This window comes from Mustelus asterias, unplaced genomic scaffold, assembly GCF_964213995.1.
Source record: "Mustelus asterias unplaced genomic scaffold, sMusAst1.hap1.1 HAP1_SCAFFOLD_1091, whole genome shotgun sequence".
In the NCBI taxonomy this organism is placed as follows: Eukaryota; Metazoa; Chordata; class Chondrichthyes; order Carcharhiniformes; family Triakidae; genus Mustelus; species Mustelus asterias.
In genome coordinates, this window is record NW_027591036.1 from 13,338 (window position 1) to 31,486 (window position 18,149).

At 44.2% G+C, this 18,149-nt stretch overlaps 1 long non-coding RNA gene across 1 annotated transcript; it reads left to right on the plus strand.

Annotated features, from left to right (window-relative positions):
- Nucleotides 1-7,043: 7,043 nt before the first annotated feature.
- On the plus strand, nucleotides 7,044-17,636 carry LOC144487869 (uncharacterized). Its single transcript, XR_013496477.1, has 3 exons — nucleotides 7,044-7,119; nucleotides 8,263-8,420; nucleotides 17,417-17,636. It is a non-coding gene; the product is annotated as an uncharacterized LOC144487869 (long non-coding RNA).
- The last annotated feature ends 513 nt before the right edge of the window (nucleotides 17,637-18,149 follow it).

The following is an 18,149-nucleotide window of genomic DNA, read 5'->3' on the forward strand; positions in this document are numbered from 1 at the left end:
TTAAATTGGAACAGGTGCTAACAGGCAAACACAAACAATCAGAGACTGAGAAAGAAACATATGGAACAATATGTTTCTCATACAATCCCAAAGAAAGGAAATTTCACCTTCTCAATTCATGCTGATTTTCAGAACGAAATTTTATATTTTAAAGCAATGGTTAAGAAAGAGTGTAGATTTATGTCCCAGTAATTATTAATTGTGTCTTTAATGTGATGCAGTCTCCGCTGTGCTGAAACGCTTGTCCCTCTCAATGATATTTGTCACAGGGAAGATGCTGCTGTCCAAATAAGCATGGCGACGGACTGCAGGGTGAACTGGAGATTAGACACATTGCAGCTAATATGTACAAACTGTTACTGCAAAATCATTGATCGTCTCTGCTTCCACCATCCTCAAAGGGAATGAGTTTGAACCATTACTCGCAGCGAAATACTGCTGCTGTGGACGTGCGATGGTGGTGTAGTGGTGAGGATGGCTGCTTTCCAAGCATTTGACTCGGGTTCGATTCCTGGCCATCGCCCTCGTTTAATTTATTTACAACCTTATTCACAGCCTCATCTGGCCAGTGACCCGGTTTCAATTCCATCCTTGATTCACTGTCTGTGTGAAGTTTGCACATTCTCTTCGTGTCTGCGTGAGTTTCTTCAAAGATGTGCAGGTTTGGTGGACTGATCACGCTAGCTTGATGTCCGAGGATGTTTGGTTTGGGGGAAATATCGGGGTAATTACGTGGGGATAGTGCGGGATGCCCTGTCGGAGAGTTGGTGCAATCTCAATGGGCCGAATGCTTCCTTCTGAAGTGCGATGATGCTCTGACTTCTATGCATCTTAGAACTTCAGTGTTCCAAATCCTTCTGCTCGCAGTTACTGTAACAATTGCCCCCTGTGTAATATAGTTCAATATTTTATACAGTTTTACAGACCTCTCAGAGCACCACTCAATCCAGTTTGCTTCAATGGGAGGAACTCCGGATTCCCCAACCCAACCTTGCATCTAAGATCTCTCATTGCCTGGGTCCAATCCAGTAAATCTCATTGACAACCACCCAAGGATCCTGATACACTTCTGAAAATATGGTATCTCGGCCTGGATGCAATCCTAAAGCAGCTGCAGTTAACCAGAGCTTTATAAAAATGGAGCATAGCTTCCCTGATTTTATACTCAGTGCCTCCACTTACGAAGCCAAGGATCCAAACCACTTTCCTAATGACTCATTCAAAATTTCCTTTCACCTTCAAGGATCTCTCTGAACCTCAGCTCCCTCTGCACACTGTTTAGAACTGGACCATTCAGTTCCTATTGCATCTCCCCATCTCTTCTGTCAAATGCAGCACTGTCCCTGAGTGTGGGATTAATAATGTGCCTCTGCGACAATGTCAGTGAGAGCTGAGACTGCAGCTTCTGTTTCTCCAAAATAATTTTTCTGGACAAAGCAGGAATGTACAAGGATTTCAGTCACTGAGACATTCACAAGCATTATATTGCTTGTGAGTAATAATGCCTCGATTTTCATGAAACTTTAATATTGTTCTCTGCTCTCCTCATTGGAAGCAGCTGGAGGCAGCCCTGAATCCCCTTGTTTACCTTCAGAGATTCTGGGGGAGAAATGCGGCTTGAACACAGGGTAAATCCCCAATTCCTGTTTTGTATTCTACACTTGCTTCGTGTTTTCCCAGCCTCCTAGCTTTGACAAATGCTTCCTTTTTCCTTTTGACTAGGCTCACAATATCTCTCGTTACCCAAGGTTACCAAAACTTGTCATACTTATCCTTCATCCTTCCAGGAATGTGCCGGTCCTGAATTCCTATCAAGTTACACTTGAAAGCCTTCCACATGCTAGACGTTGATTTGCCCTCAAACATCTGCCCCCAATCTACATTATTCAGTTCCTGCCTAATATTGTTGCAATTAGCCTTCCCCCAATTTAGCACCTTAACTTGAGGACTACACTTATCTTTATCGATCAGTACCTTAAAACTTACTGAATTGTGGTCACTGTTCCCGAACTGCTCCCCTGCTGAAACATCGACCACCTGGGCGGGCTCATTCCCCAATACCAGGTCCAGTATGGCCCCTTCCCTAGTTGGACTATCTACTGTTTCAGGAAGCCCTCCTGGATGCTCCTTACAAACTCTGCCCCTTCCACGCCCCTAGTGCTAAGTGAGTCCCAGTCAATATCGGGGAAATTAAAATCTCTCACCACAACAACCCTGTTACTTTTACACGTTGCCAAAATCTGCCTACATACCTGTTCCTCAATCTCCCGCTGGCGGTTGGGTGGCCTATAGTAAACCCTCAAAATTATGACTACACCTTTCCTATTCCTGAGCTCTACCCATATTGCCTCGCTGTATGAGCCCTCCGAGGTGTCCTCCCAGAGTACAGCTGTGATATTCTATTTAACCAGTAGTGCAACTCCCCCACCCGTTTTACATCCCCCTCTATCCCGCCTGAAACATCTGTAACCTGGAATGTTAAGCTGTCAATCCTGTCCTTCCCTTAATCTGCATTGGCAACAACATCGTAGTTCCTAGTACTGATCCAAGCTCGAAGCTCATCTGCCTTACCTGTTACATTTCTCGCATTGAAACAAATGCACTTCAGTCCACCACATCCTCTCTGATTTGCAATCCCACCCTGCCTGCTGTTTCTCTGAGTCTTACTGGCCCTACTCTCTGGTTCCCCTTCAGCAAATTCACCTTTGCTTTGGTTCCCACTCCTTTGCCAAACTAGTTTAAATCCTCCCGTGTGACACTAGCAAGCCCGGCCAGAATATTTGTGCCCTTCCAGTTTAGATGCAACCCGTCCTTCTTGTACAGGTCCCATCTGCCCCTGAAGAGACCCCAATGGTCCAGATATCTGAAACCCTCCCTCCTGCACCAGCTGTTTAGCCACGTGTGGAGCTGCACTATCTTCCTCTTCCTTGCCTCACTAGCACGTGGCACAGGGAGTAATCCTGAGATTACAACCCGAGAGGTCCTGCTTTTTAACTTTCTACCAGCTCCCTAAACTGCTGCTGCAGGACCTCATCACTCTTCCTGCCTATGTTGTTAGTACCAATATGTACCACGACCTCTGGTTGTTCACCCTCTCCCTTCAGAATGTTTTCTGTCCGTTCAGAGACATCTTGGACCCTGGCACCAGGGAGGCAACATACCATCCTAGAGTCTATTTCATGTCCACATCTGCACCCCTAACTATAGAGTCCCCTATAACTATTGCTCTAGTCCTCTTTGTCCCTCCCTGCTTACAACAGAGCCAGCCGGAGTACAACTGCTTTGGTTGTTGCTGCTGGTATCCCCTGATAGCCCATCTCCCCCAACAGTATCCAAAACGTTATACTTATTAGAGAGGGGGATGACCACAGGGGATTCCTGCACTGACTGCCTGCCCTTTCTGGCAGTCACCCATCTATCAGCCAGCAATTTCGGTGTGACCACGTCTCTAAAGCTCCTATCTATGACACTTTCTGCCTCCTTCATGCTCCTAAGTGCATCCAACTGCTGCTTCAACATACCCAAGCATTCTGTAAGGAGCTGCAATTGGGTGCACGCCCTGCAGACATAGTCGTCCGAGATGCTGGAATTCATTCATTAGTTCAGAGACTTTTCTTCTATTTCAGCATTTTTTGTTCAATATAAAGAAATTGAAGCCGAATTTTCTGGCCGAAAGCATAATGTTAAAAAGTGAAGTCCATTCTATTCAGCGGCAAATGTTGCAGTCAAACTGCATTTGTCAAGATGCTTTGAAATGCAAGAGGATGTGGTTAAGGTTATAAAGACGTGACCAATATGATGACCAGGAATTGGACCTGGATCAATTGCTTGGAAAGCAGCAATGCTAACCACTATACCATCATTGCTCACTCAGTCGAATCAATAATTATTTCCGTTAGTTATAATTACAGAACTACTTCAGTCACTGATACAAGGAGTGTCCATGCCACAGTTCGTAAACTAATCTTGGCTGGGGGGTTTTCTGGACAGTTTAACTTACCTTTTTACTGTTGTTTCTGACTGAGAACACATTGATTAGCTCTGAGGCCTCTTCTTCCATTGAAACAAAGTTTACACTGAAATAAAGTTGAAGCTGGATTTTCCGTTAGTAACCCATTGATAATGAGAATATTCAGTGAATTTCATTTTAGGAGTGACCCCCTTCTGTTGTGACCTGCGATAGCTAATTAAATAAGTCACCGCTGTGCTGGCCAGGAACTGACCATTAGTCAAATGCTCGCACAGTGACCACCATCGCTCACCTCACTCTGCCACCCCCTCTGTATTTACGGAATGAATACACAAGCAATGAAGTGACAAAGAAATCAGAGATTAGAGAATCCTTGAACCGACATTCCAGTTCTGGGAGTTTTACATTTTCTGATAGATCGGGGTGAGCAGGGACGTGCAGTCAGAAAGCATATGTCCGGGACATGGAATTTGATTAATATCATGTCTTACAATCATTTCAATCGGTAAGTAAGTTATTTCACTCCAATTCAAAAAGGTTCTGAATTAATCATTACCTTGTTGTACAACTCGCGTTCAGCCAGGAGATCGCAGCAGTGAACAATAATTGAGATTTCCCGTTTGTGTCCACACATCTGGACAGGAATGGAGCTGCTGCTGCTTGCGGAGCTGGCCAAGCAAGAGGCACAGATATTGACAAACTGCACCCGCTCCAAATAGATTCACAAAATTACTGAACAAAAAAAAAACAAGTGCCACTGATCTTTTAAGAAGATATGACAGTCTCTCTGAAAGCATAATATCAACACTTATTCACAAATCAATTGCTGTAACTAATTCGATATGAACCATTTCGCTGTCAGCCCTATTCATGGCCAGTTCTCTAACAGGCATTGACTGGTTAGAAGTTTTAATGTTGTAGAGTCATCGAGGTTTACAGCATGGAAACAGGCCCTTTGTTTCTGCCGCCCTTTTATAAACCCCTGAGCTAATCCCAATTGCCTGCATTTGGCCCATGTAACTATCTAAATGCTTTTTAAAAGATAAAATTGTACCCGCCTCTACTACCACCTCTGACAGCTTGTTCCAGACACTCACCACCCTCTGTGTGAAAACATTGCCCCTCTGGACACTTTCGTATCTTTCCCCTCTCACCTTAAACCGATGCCCTCTCGTTTTAGACTCCACTACCTTTGGGAAAAGATATTGACTATCTACCTTGTCTCTGCCCCTCATTATTTTGTAGGCCTCTATAAGGTCATCCCTCAGCCTCCTACTCTCAAGAAAGAAAAGTCCCAGTCTATTCAGCCTCTCCTTATAACTCAATCCATCAAGTCACGGTAGCATCTTAGTAAATCTTTTTTGCACTCTTTCTAGTTTAATAATATCCTTTCTATAATAGGGTGACCAGAATTGCACACAGTATTCCAAGTGTGGCCTTACCAATGTCTTGCACAACTTCAACAAGACGTCCCAACTCCTGTATTCAATGTTCAACGGAGAACAGTTTTCAATATTCTTAGAGAAGTGAAACTGCTGCCCCGAACTTCATAGAATACCTACAGTACAGAAGGAGGCCATTCGGCCCATGGAGCCTGCGCCGACAACAATCCCATGCAGGCCCTATCCCCATAACCCCACGTCTGCAACATGCTCCTGACACGAAGGGGCAATTTAACATGATCATTCCATCTAACCTGGCACTAATTTTCATGGCTGACCTGCCGATTCTGGACAGACAAAATCTGCCTCTGGTGACACAAATGAAGCTGGTGCCTGCTTTGGAGCTTCTGAAACCATATGTTTTCATGGTGACAAAATCCTGCCCAAAACCGGTGTCTTGATTTGAATCGATTGCCAGCTCGAGTTTCCTATTTGGATGAGTAATACGGAATCGTATTCACCCCTCAAACAAACAACCAAAGAACAATAGAGCACAGGAACGGGCCCTTTGGCCCTCCAAACCCGCGCCGCTCCCTGGTCCAAACTAGACCATTCTTTTGGATCCCTCCATTCTCACTCCGTTCATGTGGCTATCGAGATAAGTCTTAAACGTCCCCAGTGTGTCCGCCTCCACCACCTTGCCCGGCAGCGCATTCCAGGCCCCCACCACCCTCTGTGTAAAATACGTCCTTCTGATATCCGTGTTAAACCTCCACCCCCCGCCTCACCTTGAACTCTGTGATGAACTCCGAAAATGAAATTCACTGAATATTCTCAATGACACTCTTGAAACCTTTTGAACTCTGAGTTGAAACTTCACCTCGGTTGGTGAATCTCAAAATAATTCATCAGTTCATTCTTAATAAGTGGGTCAACACGGACAGATGGTAAATGGATCTCCGACAAAGATGGGATGCGAATCCACGCTTACAGAGCACAATAGATTCGCAGTCCATCGCCTTCACCGCTCGGCTCCCACGTCAGGTGTTTGCTTTCTTTCAAACCAGCTCTTGTGTTCTTCACACCTGTAACCATATGTATATGATTGCACCTCGAATCGAGTAATTTTATTTGCCATGATTGGGTCTTTTTTCCTGTTATGCTTTTGCTCCTGAAGGAAATGTATAACTGTTACATTTTTTTAGTTTGCTCTTTTTGATATCTGACTGTCTCCGTTGCATTTTCTTAAAACGTATTACATTTCTAACTTTTACTTGTCCTGAGGAAAGAATGTTGGCTTGAAACATTAAACTTGAACAATTTTGCCTCCACAGGTGCTGACTTGTATACTTCCGAATTTGAATACGAAGTTCATATTTTCAGCATTCATTGGATATGGGCGATTTTCAGGACAACAAGATGGATTTGCAACGAAATCGCCGGCAGAATTACTACGGGTTTAAATATAATCACATGCACAATATTATTCAATGTAATGGTGGGAAGGGTAGCCCAGGACGCACCGCGCGTGTGAATACAGTCCATTTCATTCAGAACGGTCCTCAGTACGCGGGCGCCATTAGGCTGCGCCCCCCCCCCCTCCCCCCCGGTGCGGTTCCCGGAAGCTGAATTGGGCCGCGCGTAGCAGCAGCAAAACCGAATCTCAGTGGCTCTCCGAGCCCGGATCAGAGCCGGCGGAGTGCGGCGAGGGAGCCCGGGGAGCGGATGGTGCAGCGGGGCCACCCTCACCGCCCCATATGGAATAGTGTGAGTGAGAGGAAACAGAGAGTCGTGGTTAAAGGTTGTTTCCTCAGACTGGAGGAAGTGGAGTTCCCCATGGCTCGGTGTTAGGAGCCCTGCTCTTCCTGACATATATTAATGATGATGTGGAGATGCCGGCGTTGGACTGGGGTAAACACAGTAAGAAGTTGAACAACACCAGGTTAAAGTCCAACAGGTTTATTTGGTAGCAAAAGCAAAAGTGTGGCTTTTGCTACCAAATAAACCTGTTGGACTTTAACCTGGTGTTGTTAAACTTCTTAATATATTAATGACACACACCTTGGTGTACAGGACACAAGCTCAACATTTCCACACGCCACCAAAGTTGGAGGCATTGGCAACTGTGAGGAGGAAAGTGGGAAACTTCAAAAGGACACAGGCAGCTTGGTGGGATGGGAGACAAGGCGGCTCCTGGGGGGTATGTCCACTGTAAGAGTTTTAACAACACCAGGTTAAAGTCCAACAGGCTTATTTGGTAACAAATACCATTAGCTTTCGGAGCGCTGTGGAAAGCTAATGGTATTTGCTACCAAATAACCTGTTGGACTTTAACCTGGTGTTGTTAAAACTCTTACTGTGTTCACCCCAGTCCAACGCCGGCATCTCCACATCATGAGTATGCCCACTCTCAGTGCCTGAGCAATGTGTTGGATAGAGTGCTTTCTGGGTGCTGAGAACTGTGTTTCATCATTCATGTCATGTGGGCTTCACTGATATGACCACCATTTATTGCCCTAATTATCCTTGAACTGAGTGGCTTGTTAAATCATTTCACAGGTCATTCAAGTGTCAACCACATTGCTGTGTGTCTGACGTCACATGTAAACTAGAACAGTTCATGTGGGCAGATTTGCTTCCCTGTAGGGGCATCAGTGAATCAAATGGGTGGTTATGAGATGGCCCTCTTTAGACCTTCAATTCCAGATTTTTTTTGCGTTCAAATTTTACTCTCTACTATAATAATATTTGGTCCCATTGCATTGCACTGAATCACTAGTCCAGCGACAGTACAACTACGCATTACCTCACCATGTGGAAACCACGGCCACCATTAGCAGATATCAGTAAGTTTTATTTCAGGCTGATTGTCAGTGAGCTGAAACATGAACTCTGTTTCTCCTTCCACAGATGCTGCCTGCCTTGTGTATTTTTTGTGCACATGATTTCACTGGTGAATTATTGCAGCTCTTGCTCTGAAAACTGAGGCCAGAAATAGACAAATGAAGAACCATGTTTAATCAGGGTGGATGTTGGACGTGGCAGTCAGTTGCACACTTTCTGTGAAGGTAGGTTCTTGTTGGCTGATTTTGAACTGGGGTGTTGATGGAGGGAAAGCTGATGGGTTTAACCCTGAGTACGTTTGAGACCAGTAGCACTCAAACATTTCTCCTCGTGGTTTCCCGTACAGTAACAGAGACTGACAGAATCATTGCACTCTCACATAAAATAAGTGATAGACAGGGAATCAGTTCTGCACTCATCTGCAGTGTCAAATTTGAGTTAATTCCACACTAAATACTGTAACAGAGATGAACAAACAGAGGGTTCGTTCCACATTGACATCAAATCAGAACATACAAAGCAGGAGCAGCAGAAGGCAATTTCTTCTTTAGGGTTACCCCACTATTCAGAAAGATCATGGTTGATGTGATTATGGCCTCAACTCCACTTTATTGTCTGCTCCATAACCCTTGACTCTCCTGTAAATCAAAACTCTTTCTAACTTAGGATGGAGTCTATTCAATACCAAAGATTAAGGACAGTTTAAGAGAAGAAATTCCTTCTCATCTCCATCTTAAGTGGGGCATACTTTATTTTTAAACTGTATCCTCGAGTTCTAATTTTGCCCTCAAATGAAAACATTCCTCTTAATATCTACCCAGTCCCCTCAGATTCTTCAATGTTTCAATATGATCATATCTCATTCTTCTCAACTTCTATGAGATCGGCTCAACTTGATTAAACTTTCCTCATAAGATGACTCCTTCATCTCAGCAATCGGATAAGTGAATCTTCACTGCCTCCAATACAAGTATTTCCCCCTTTAAATCAGAGAAAACCTTTAAACATGTACAAGCAGCAATGTCATGTATTTGCAGCAACATTTCCCTACTTTTTTACTCCACAGATGTACTTATAATTACAGTTCGATCCTTCTGTACTGTAACATTCTGCTGTCTCTTTCTCTATGTAAATAATGTTCTGCCTTCCTATTCTTCCCTCTGAAGTGGAAAGCCTCACATTTTCCTAAATTTATCGTGGCTGCCAAATTTGTGTCCACTCACTTAACCTCTCTATATCCCCTTGCAGACTCTGTGTCCTCCTCACAACTTGCTTTCCCACCTATCTATGTATTGTCTGAAAATTTGGTGATGGCCTGTCCCTTCATCTGAGTCATTAATATAGATTGTAAATAGCTGAGAACCTAGCACTGATCACTAGGTCACTGATCTACTCGCTGTAGTTTGCTAAGCTGACAGTGACCCACTTTCATACAGTAACAGAGACTGACAGACAAAGAGTTAGTTACGCACATTATTATTGATAGATAGGGAGTGAATTACACAGTCACATAGAGTAACAGAGATTGACACAGTGGTAATTCCAAACTAAAATACAGTGATGGTGATTAAAGGATAGATAATTAATTCCACACACATACAGTAACACAGAGAGAGAGTTAATTACACATTCAGTTATACCAGCAGATCTGAAAACGGGGTAATGCTGCACTCATTCACAGTAACAAAGACTGACAGTTAATTCCATTCTCACACGCAATAACGGCGATGAACAGAGAGTTACTATTCCACTCACATTCAGTAATAGTGAAAAATAAATACAGATTTAATTCCATCCTCACATTCACGAATGAACATGAACTGAAGTAATTCCAAACTGAAACACAGGAAAAGAGAATGGCTGACAGAATTAATTCCACACTCTCACACAGTAATAGATTGAGAGTGAGTTAATTCCACACTCTCATACAGTAATCGATTGAGAGAGAGTTAATTCCGATCGCGTTTTTCGAGGAAGTGACGAGGGTGATTGATGAGGGTAGGGCAGTGGATGTTGTCTACATGGACTTCAGTAAGACCCTTGACAAGGTCCCTCATGGCAGACTGGTGCAGAAGGTGAAGTCGCATGGGATCAGAGATGAGTTGGCAAGGTGGATACAGAACTGGCTCGGTCATAGAAGTGGAGATGCCGGCATTGGACTGGGGTAAACACAGTAAGAAGTCTAACAACACCAGGTTAAAGTCCAACAGGTTTATTTGGTAGCAAACACAAAAATGTTTGCTTCCAAATAAACCTGTTGGACTTTAACCTGGTGTTGTCAGACTTCTTACTTGGTCATAGAAGACAGAGAGTAGTAGTGGTAGGATGCGTTTCTGAATGGAGGGCTGTGACAAGTGGAGTTCCTCAGGGATCAGTGATGGCACCTTTACTCTTTGTGATATATGTAAATGATTTGGAGGAAAATGTAACTGGTTTGATTAGTAAATTTGCGGATGACACAAAGGTTGGTGGATTTGCGGATAGCGATGAGGACCATTAGAGGATACAGCAGGATTTAGAACGGTTGCAGACGCGGGCAGAGAGATGGCAGATGGAGTTTAATCCGGACAAATGTGAGGTAATGCATTTTGGAAGGTCTAATACAGATAGGAAATATACAGTCAATGGCAGAACCTTAAGTGCATTGATAGGCAAAGGGTTCTGGTTGTACAGGTACACAGGTCACTGAAAGTGGCAACACAGGTTGAGAAGGTAGTCAGGAAGGCATACAGCTAGCTTGCTTTGGATCATTGAGTTTAAAAATTGGCAGGCCATGTTGCAGCTTTATAGAACCTTAGTTAGGCTGCACTTGGAATATAGTGTTCAGTTCTGGTCGCCACACTACCAGAAAGATGTGGAGGCTTTGGAGAGGGTACAGAAAAGATTTACCAGGGTGTTGCCTGGTATGGGAGGGCATTAGCTATGAGGAGAGGTTGGAGAAACTTGGTTTAATCTCACTGGAACGATGGAGGTTGAGGGGCGACCTGATAGAAGTCTACAAGATTATTAGAGGCATGGATAGAGTGGATGATCAGAAGCTTTTTCCCAGGGTGGAAGAATCAATTATTAGGGTGCAGAGGTTTAAGGTGCGAGGGGCAAGGTTAAAGGAGATGTACAAGGCATGTTTTTTACACACAGGGTGGTGGGTGCCTGGAAGCGCTGCCAGGAGAGGTGGTGGGAGCAGAAACGATAGTGAGTTTTAAGGGCATCTGGACAAATACATTAATACAATGGGAATAGAGGGAAATGGTCCCTCGAAGGGTAGGAGGTTTTAGTTCAGTCGGGCAGCATGCTCGGTGCAGGCTTGGAGGGCCGAAAGGCTGTTCCTGTGCTTAATTTCTTTTGTTGTTTGTTCTAATTCCGCACTGACATACAGTAATAGATTGAGAGATAGTTAATTCCACACTCTCACACAGTAATAGATTGAGAGAGAGTTAATTCCACACTCTCACACAGTAATAGATTGGGTGAGTCAATTCCACATTCTCACACACTAATGGATTGAGAGAGAGTTAATTCCGCAATGATTTGAGGGCCGAAGGGCCTGTTTCCTGTGCTGTACTGTTCTATGACACACAGCAATAGATTGAGAGTTAATTCCACACTCTCTCACAGTAATAGATTGAGAGAGAGTTAATTCCACACTGACACACAGCAATAGATTGAGAGTTAATTCCACACTGTCTCACAGTAATTGATTGAGGGAGTGTTAATTTCACACTCCCACTAAACAATTGAGAGTTAATTCCACATTCTCACACAGTCATATATTGAGAGAGTGTTAATTCCACACACACAGGAATGCATGGAGGGAGAGTTAATTCCACGCTGACATACAATAATAGAGTGAGAGGGAGTTAATTCCACACTCTCTCACAGTAATAGATTGAGAGAGAGTTAATTCCACACTTGTGCGGTCATGGATTGAGAGTTAATTCCACACTCTCAGTAAAAATTGAGAGAGTTAATACCACACTGACACACAGAAATGGATTGAGAGAGAGTTAATTCCACAGACACACAGTAATATATTGAGGGAGAGTTAGTTCCACACTGTCACACACTGTAATAGATTGAGAGAGAATAGACAGGAAGAAATTTACTGCATTTCCACCCTGCAACACAGTAACTGACACTGACAGATAGAGAGTGAATGGTGCTCTCATGTACAGATTGACTGATAGCGGGAATCAGTTAACTCCACATTCACATACAGTAACAGAGATGGCCAGATAGAGAGTTAAATCCACATACTCTCACTATAAAGGTTCTCATTTGAAGAATTCTTCTGACATGCTTCATACGGCATCTTCATTGTTTAATTATATTTTCTATCTTCCTCATCATCCAGCCCTGGCTTTGGTTCCCCTCCCTTTCACCCTCATAGGCATTTACCGAGTCAGTACCTGAAACATCTGAAAGATCACCCATTGTTCTGTTACAGTTTTTCATGTAAAGTTTGACTTCATTTAACCCTGGCTCAATCCCAGCTCCTCCCATTGAAGTTAGTCCACTTCCAATTGAGAATTTTTACTTTTGATTGTTACACACTAATCTTAATCTTATGATACAATGATCACTCCACCCCAAGTGTTAACCGACAGACACTTGGTTCATGTGGCCAACCTTGGCTCACCCCATTCCCCAGCAGCAGACCCAGCAATGCCTCCTTCATCATTTGACCGAGAGCATTCTGCTCCAGGAAATTCTCTTGAACACACTTGAGATACACCAGATATATGAATTAGGAGCAGGAGTAGGGCATTCGGCTCCTTGGGCTTGTTCCTCCATTCAATCTGATCATGGTTTATCAGATTATCATGATTTATCAGAACCTCAAACCCACATTCCATTCTACCCCCGATAACCTTTCACCCCCTTGTTAATCAAGAATCAATTTACCTCTGCCTTCAATATAATTAAAGACTCGACTTCCACTTCCTTTGCAGGAAGAGAGTTCCAGAGACTCAGAGAAAACATTTCTCTTGATCTCTGTCTCAAATTACGGACAATTTACATTTAAACAGTGGCCTCTAGTTCCAAATTCTCGCCATCCACCTTGCCAATACCACTCAGGATCTTAAATGCAGAATTAACTGATTCTCGCTATCAGTCAATCTGTACATGAAAGCACAATTCACTCTCTATCTGTCAGTGTCAGTTACAGTTTTGCAGGGTGGAAATGCAGTAAATTTCTTCCTGTCTACTCTCTCACTTTTCTAAACTCTGGTGAATATAAACCTAACCTCTCCAACCTTTCCTCATAAGAAAGCCCGCTCATTCCTGGTATCATAAACCATCTCTGAACTGCTTTTAACATGTTTACATCTCTCCTTAGGTAAGGAGACCAGTACTGTACACAATACTCCAGACGTGGTCTCACCAATGTCCTGTTCAACTGAAGCATCAATTCCCTACAATTCCTCACAAGCAATAACACTCTTATTTGCATTCCTAATTACTTGCTGCGCATCTATATCAGCCTTTTCTGATTCATGCACTAGGACACCCAGAACCCTCTGCACCTCAGAGCTCTGCAATCTCCCACCATTTGGATAATGAGCTTTGTTTCTATTTCCTGTCAAAATGGACTGTTTCACATTCCCAAACATATAGAATCATAGCATTTTATAAGCACAGAAGAAGGCCATTCAGCCTATTGTGTCTGCACCAGCTCCCCAGAGAGCTACCCAGCTCATCCCTTTCTTCAGCCCTATCCCTGAAGCCCTCTAAATTCATCACTTTCAAACATGTATCCAGCTCTCTTTTCAAACCTCCTGTGGAATCCGTCTCCACCACTCTCCCAGGCAGCGCATTCCAAATCCCAACTACTCTCTGAGTAAAGAGAGTTAATCTCTTTATTCTCTCTGTGGACAGCTGGAAGCAGTCTTTTCCCCCAGTTTTTGTGGCTATGACTCATCTTCATCCCCTCATCCTGCAGTATAAATATCTCCCACTTTCTATGCCTTGCAGCCTTGACAAAGGGTTGTCTGGACTCAAAACGTCAGCTCTTTTCTCTCCTTACAGAAGCTGCCAGACCTGCTGCGATTTTCCAGCATTTTCTCTTTTGGTCGCTGAGGAAAGAGATTTCTCCTCATCTCACTCCCAGCTCTCTTGCTGACCTTCTTGAAATTGTGACCAAGGCATTTTATTCATACGTTAGGAACAAAAGGGTTGTCAGGGAATAAATCGGATCTCTCGGGGACAAAAGTGGGGAATTATGCTTGGAGCCCAAAGAAGTCGGGGAGATCCAAAATGAATACTTGGCGTCGGTATTCACAAAGGAGAGGGATGTGTTGACTGGGAGTGTCTCGGAGGGGAGTGTTGACCCGTTAGAGAAAATCTCCATTACAAGGGAGGAAGTGTTAGGTTTTTTAGGGAATATAAAGACTGACATATCCCCAGGGCCTGATGGAATCTATCCAAGGCTGCTCAGGGAGACGAGAGATGAAATCGCTGGGCCTCTGACACAAATCTTTGTCTCGTCACCGGACACAGGTGAGGTCCCAGAGAATTGGAGGATAGCTAATGTGGTCCCGTTATTTAAGAAGGGTAGGAAGGATAACCCGGGAAATTATAGGCCGGTGAGCTTGACGTCCGTGGTAGGGAAGTTGTTGGAGAGGATTCTTCAAGATAGGATGTATGCGCATTTAGAAAGGAATAAACTCATTAACGATAGTCAGCATGGTTTTGTGAGAGGGAGGTCATGCCTCACTAACCTGTTTTTTGAAGAAGTGACTAGAATGGTTGACCAGGGAAGGGCCGTGGATGTCGTCTATATGGACTTTAGCAAAGTGTTTGACAAAGTCCCTCATGGTAGGTTGGTGCAAAAGGTTGGATCTCATGGGATAGAGGGGGAGGTGGCTAGATGGGCGGAGAACTGGCTTGGTCACAGAAGACAGAGGGTGGTAGTGGAAAGGTCTTTTTCCGGCTGGATGCCTGTGACTAATGATGTTCCGCAGGGCTTTGTATTGGGACCTCTGATGTTTGTGATTTATATAAACGATCTGGAAGAAGGTGTAACTGGAGTGATCAGTAAGTTTGCGGACGACACGAAAATGGCTGGACTTGCAGATAGTGAGGAACATTGTCAGAGGCTACAGAAGGATATAGATAGGCTGGAAATTTGGGCAAAGAAATGGCAGATGGAGTTCAATCCAGATAAATGCGAAGTGATGCATTTTGGTAGAACTAACGTAGGGGGCAGCTATACGATAAATGGCAGAACCATAAAGGGTGTAGATACGCAGAGAGACCTGGGTGTGCAAGTCCACAGATCCTTGAAGGTGACGTCACAGGTGGAGAAGGTAGTGAATAAGGCATATGGCATGCTTGCCTTTATAGGACGGGGCATAGAGTATAAAAGTTGGGGTCTGATGTTGCAGTTGTATAGAACGTTGTTTTGGCGGCATTGGGAATACTGCGCCCAGTTCTGGTCGCCACACTACCAAAAGGACGTGGAGGCTTTAGAGAGAGTGCAGAGGAGGTTTACCAGGATGTTGCCTGGTATGGAAGGGCTTAGTTATGAGGAGAGATTGGGTAAACTGGGGTTGTTCTCACTGGAAAGACGGAGGATGAGGGTTGACCTAATAGAGGTGTATAAAATTATGAAAGGCATAGATAGGGTGAACGGTGGGAAGCTTTTTCCCAGATCGGTGGTGACGTTCACGAAGGGTCATAGGTTCAAGGTGAGGGGGGGGGGGGTGGGGGGGGGGGAGAGGTTTAACACGGATATCAGAAGGATGTATTTTCCACAGAGGGTGGTGGGGGCCTGGAATGCGCTGCCGGGCAAGGTGGTGGAGGCGGACACACTGGGAACTTATCTAGATAGCCACATGAACGGAGTGGGAATGGAGGCATACAAAAGAATGGTCTCGTTTGGACCGGGAGCGGTGCGGGCTTGGAGGGCCGAATGGCCTGTTCCTGTGCTGTATTGTTCTTTGTTCTTTGTGACTCCAAGTCACTGACATCCCAACTACTGGAAACAAAATATCCTTCTTTCCCCTGTCAAAAGGGATCAGTGCTGGGTCCATTGTTGTTTGTTATCTATATCAATGATATGGATGATAATGTGGTAAATTGGATCAGCAAATTTGCTGATGATACCAAGATTGGAGGTGCAGTGGACAGTGAGGAAGGTTTTCATAGCATGCAGAGGGATTTGGACCAGCTCGAAAAATGGCAGATGGAGTTTAATGCAGACAAGTGTGAGGTATTGCACTTGGGAAGGACAAACCAAGGTAGAACATACAAGGTAAATGGTAGGACACTGAAGAGTGCAGTAGAACAGAGAGATCTGGGAATACAGATACATAATTCCCTAAAAGTGACGTCACAGGTAGATAGAGTCGTAAAGAGTGTTTTTGCTAATTTGGCCTTTATAAATCAAAAGTATTGAGTATAAGAGTTGGAATGTTATGGTGAGGCTGTATAAGACATTGGTGAGGCCGAATTTAGAGTATTGTGTGCAGTTTTGGTCACCTAATTACAGGAAGGATATTAATAAGGTTGAAAGAGTGCAGAGAAGGTTTACAAGGATGTTGCCAGGATTTGAGAAACTGTGTTACAGAGAAAGGTTGAATAGGTTAGGACCTTATTCCCTGGGGCGTAGAAGAATGAGGGGAGATTTGATAGAGGTGTATAAAATCATGATGGGTATAGATAGAGTGAATGCAAGCAGGCTTTTTCCACTGAGGCGAGGGGAGAAAAAAACTTGAGGACATGGGTTAAGGGTGAAGGGCGAAAAGTTTAAAGGGAATATTAGAGGGGGCTTCTTCACACAGAGAGTGGTGGGAGTGTGGAATGAGCTGCCAGATGAAGTGGTGAATGCGGGCTCACTCCTAACATTTAAGAAAAACCTGGACAGGTACATGGATGAGAGGGGTGTGGAGGTCCAAGAGCAGGTCAGTGGGACTAGGCACAAAAATGGTTTGGCACAGCCAAGAAGGGCCATAAGGCCTGTTTCTGTGCTGTAATGTTCTATCGTTCTAAAATTGTTCATAATTCTAAACACCTCAAGAAGGTCACCACTTAATCTTCCTTGCTCCAAGGAGAATAAGTTCAATTTCTCGAATCTTTCCTTGTATATAAAATTCCTCTTTTCTGAAATCATGTTTGATGATGTTTGAGATGACATCATCTCACGTGAGAACACCATCCACCAGGTACACGGTACATGCACTTGCAACTCGGCCAATGTTGTCTCCCTGATACGCTGCAGGAAAGGATGTCCCGAGGCATGGTACATTGGGGAGACGATGCAGACGCTATGACAACGGATGAATGAACGCCGCTCGACAATCATCAGGCATGAGTGTTCTCTTCCTGTTGGGGAACACTTCAGCAGTCTCAGGCATTCGGCCTCTGATCTTCGGGTAAGCGTTCTCCAAGGCGGCCTTCACGACAACGCGGAGTTGCTGAGCAGAAACTGATAGCCAAGTTCTGCACACATGAGCTCGGCTTCAACTGGGATCTTGGGTTCATGTCACATTGTCTGTAACCCCCATGACTTGCCTGGGCTTGCAAAATCTCACTAACTGTCCTGGCTGGAGACAATACACATCTCTTTAACCTGTGCTTAACCCTCTCTCCACTCTCACACTGTCTGGACCTTTAAGACTTGATTACGCGTAAAGACTCGCATTCAAACCATTATTTTCTAAATTGAGTTTGTGTCTTTATATGCCCTGTTTGTGAACAGAACTCCCTCTCACCTGATGAAGGGGCAGCGCTCCGAAAGCTTGTGACTTATGCTACCAAATAAATCTGTTGGACTTTAACCTGGTGTTGTGAGACTTCTTACTGAAATCAATGACGGCAGAAACTAGGGGGCTGTTCAGACAATACATTTAAACAGTTCAAAAACAATTCTCATCGCTGCTCCAAATGAAGTGTTCAATTCGGTGATTCCCGCACCGTAACATAAGCAAAGCAAACATGCATCTTAAACATCT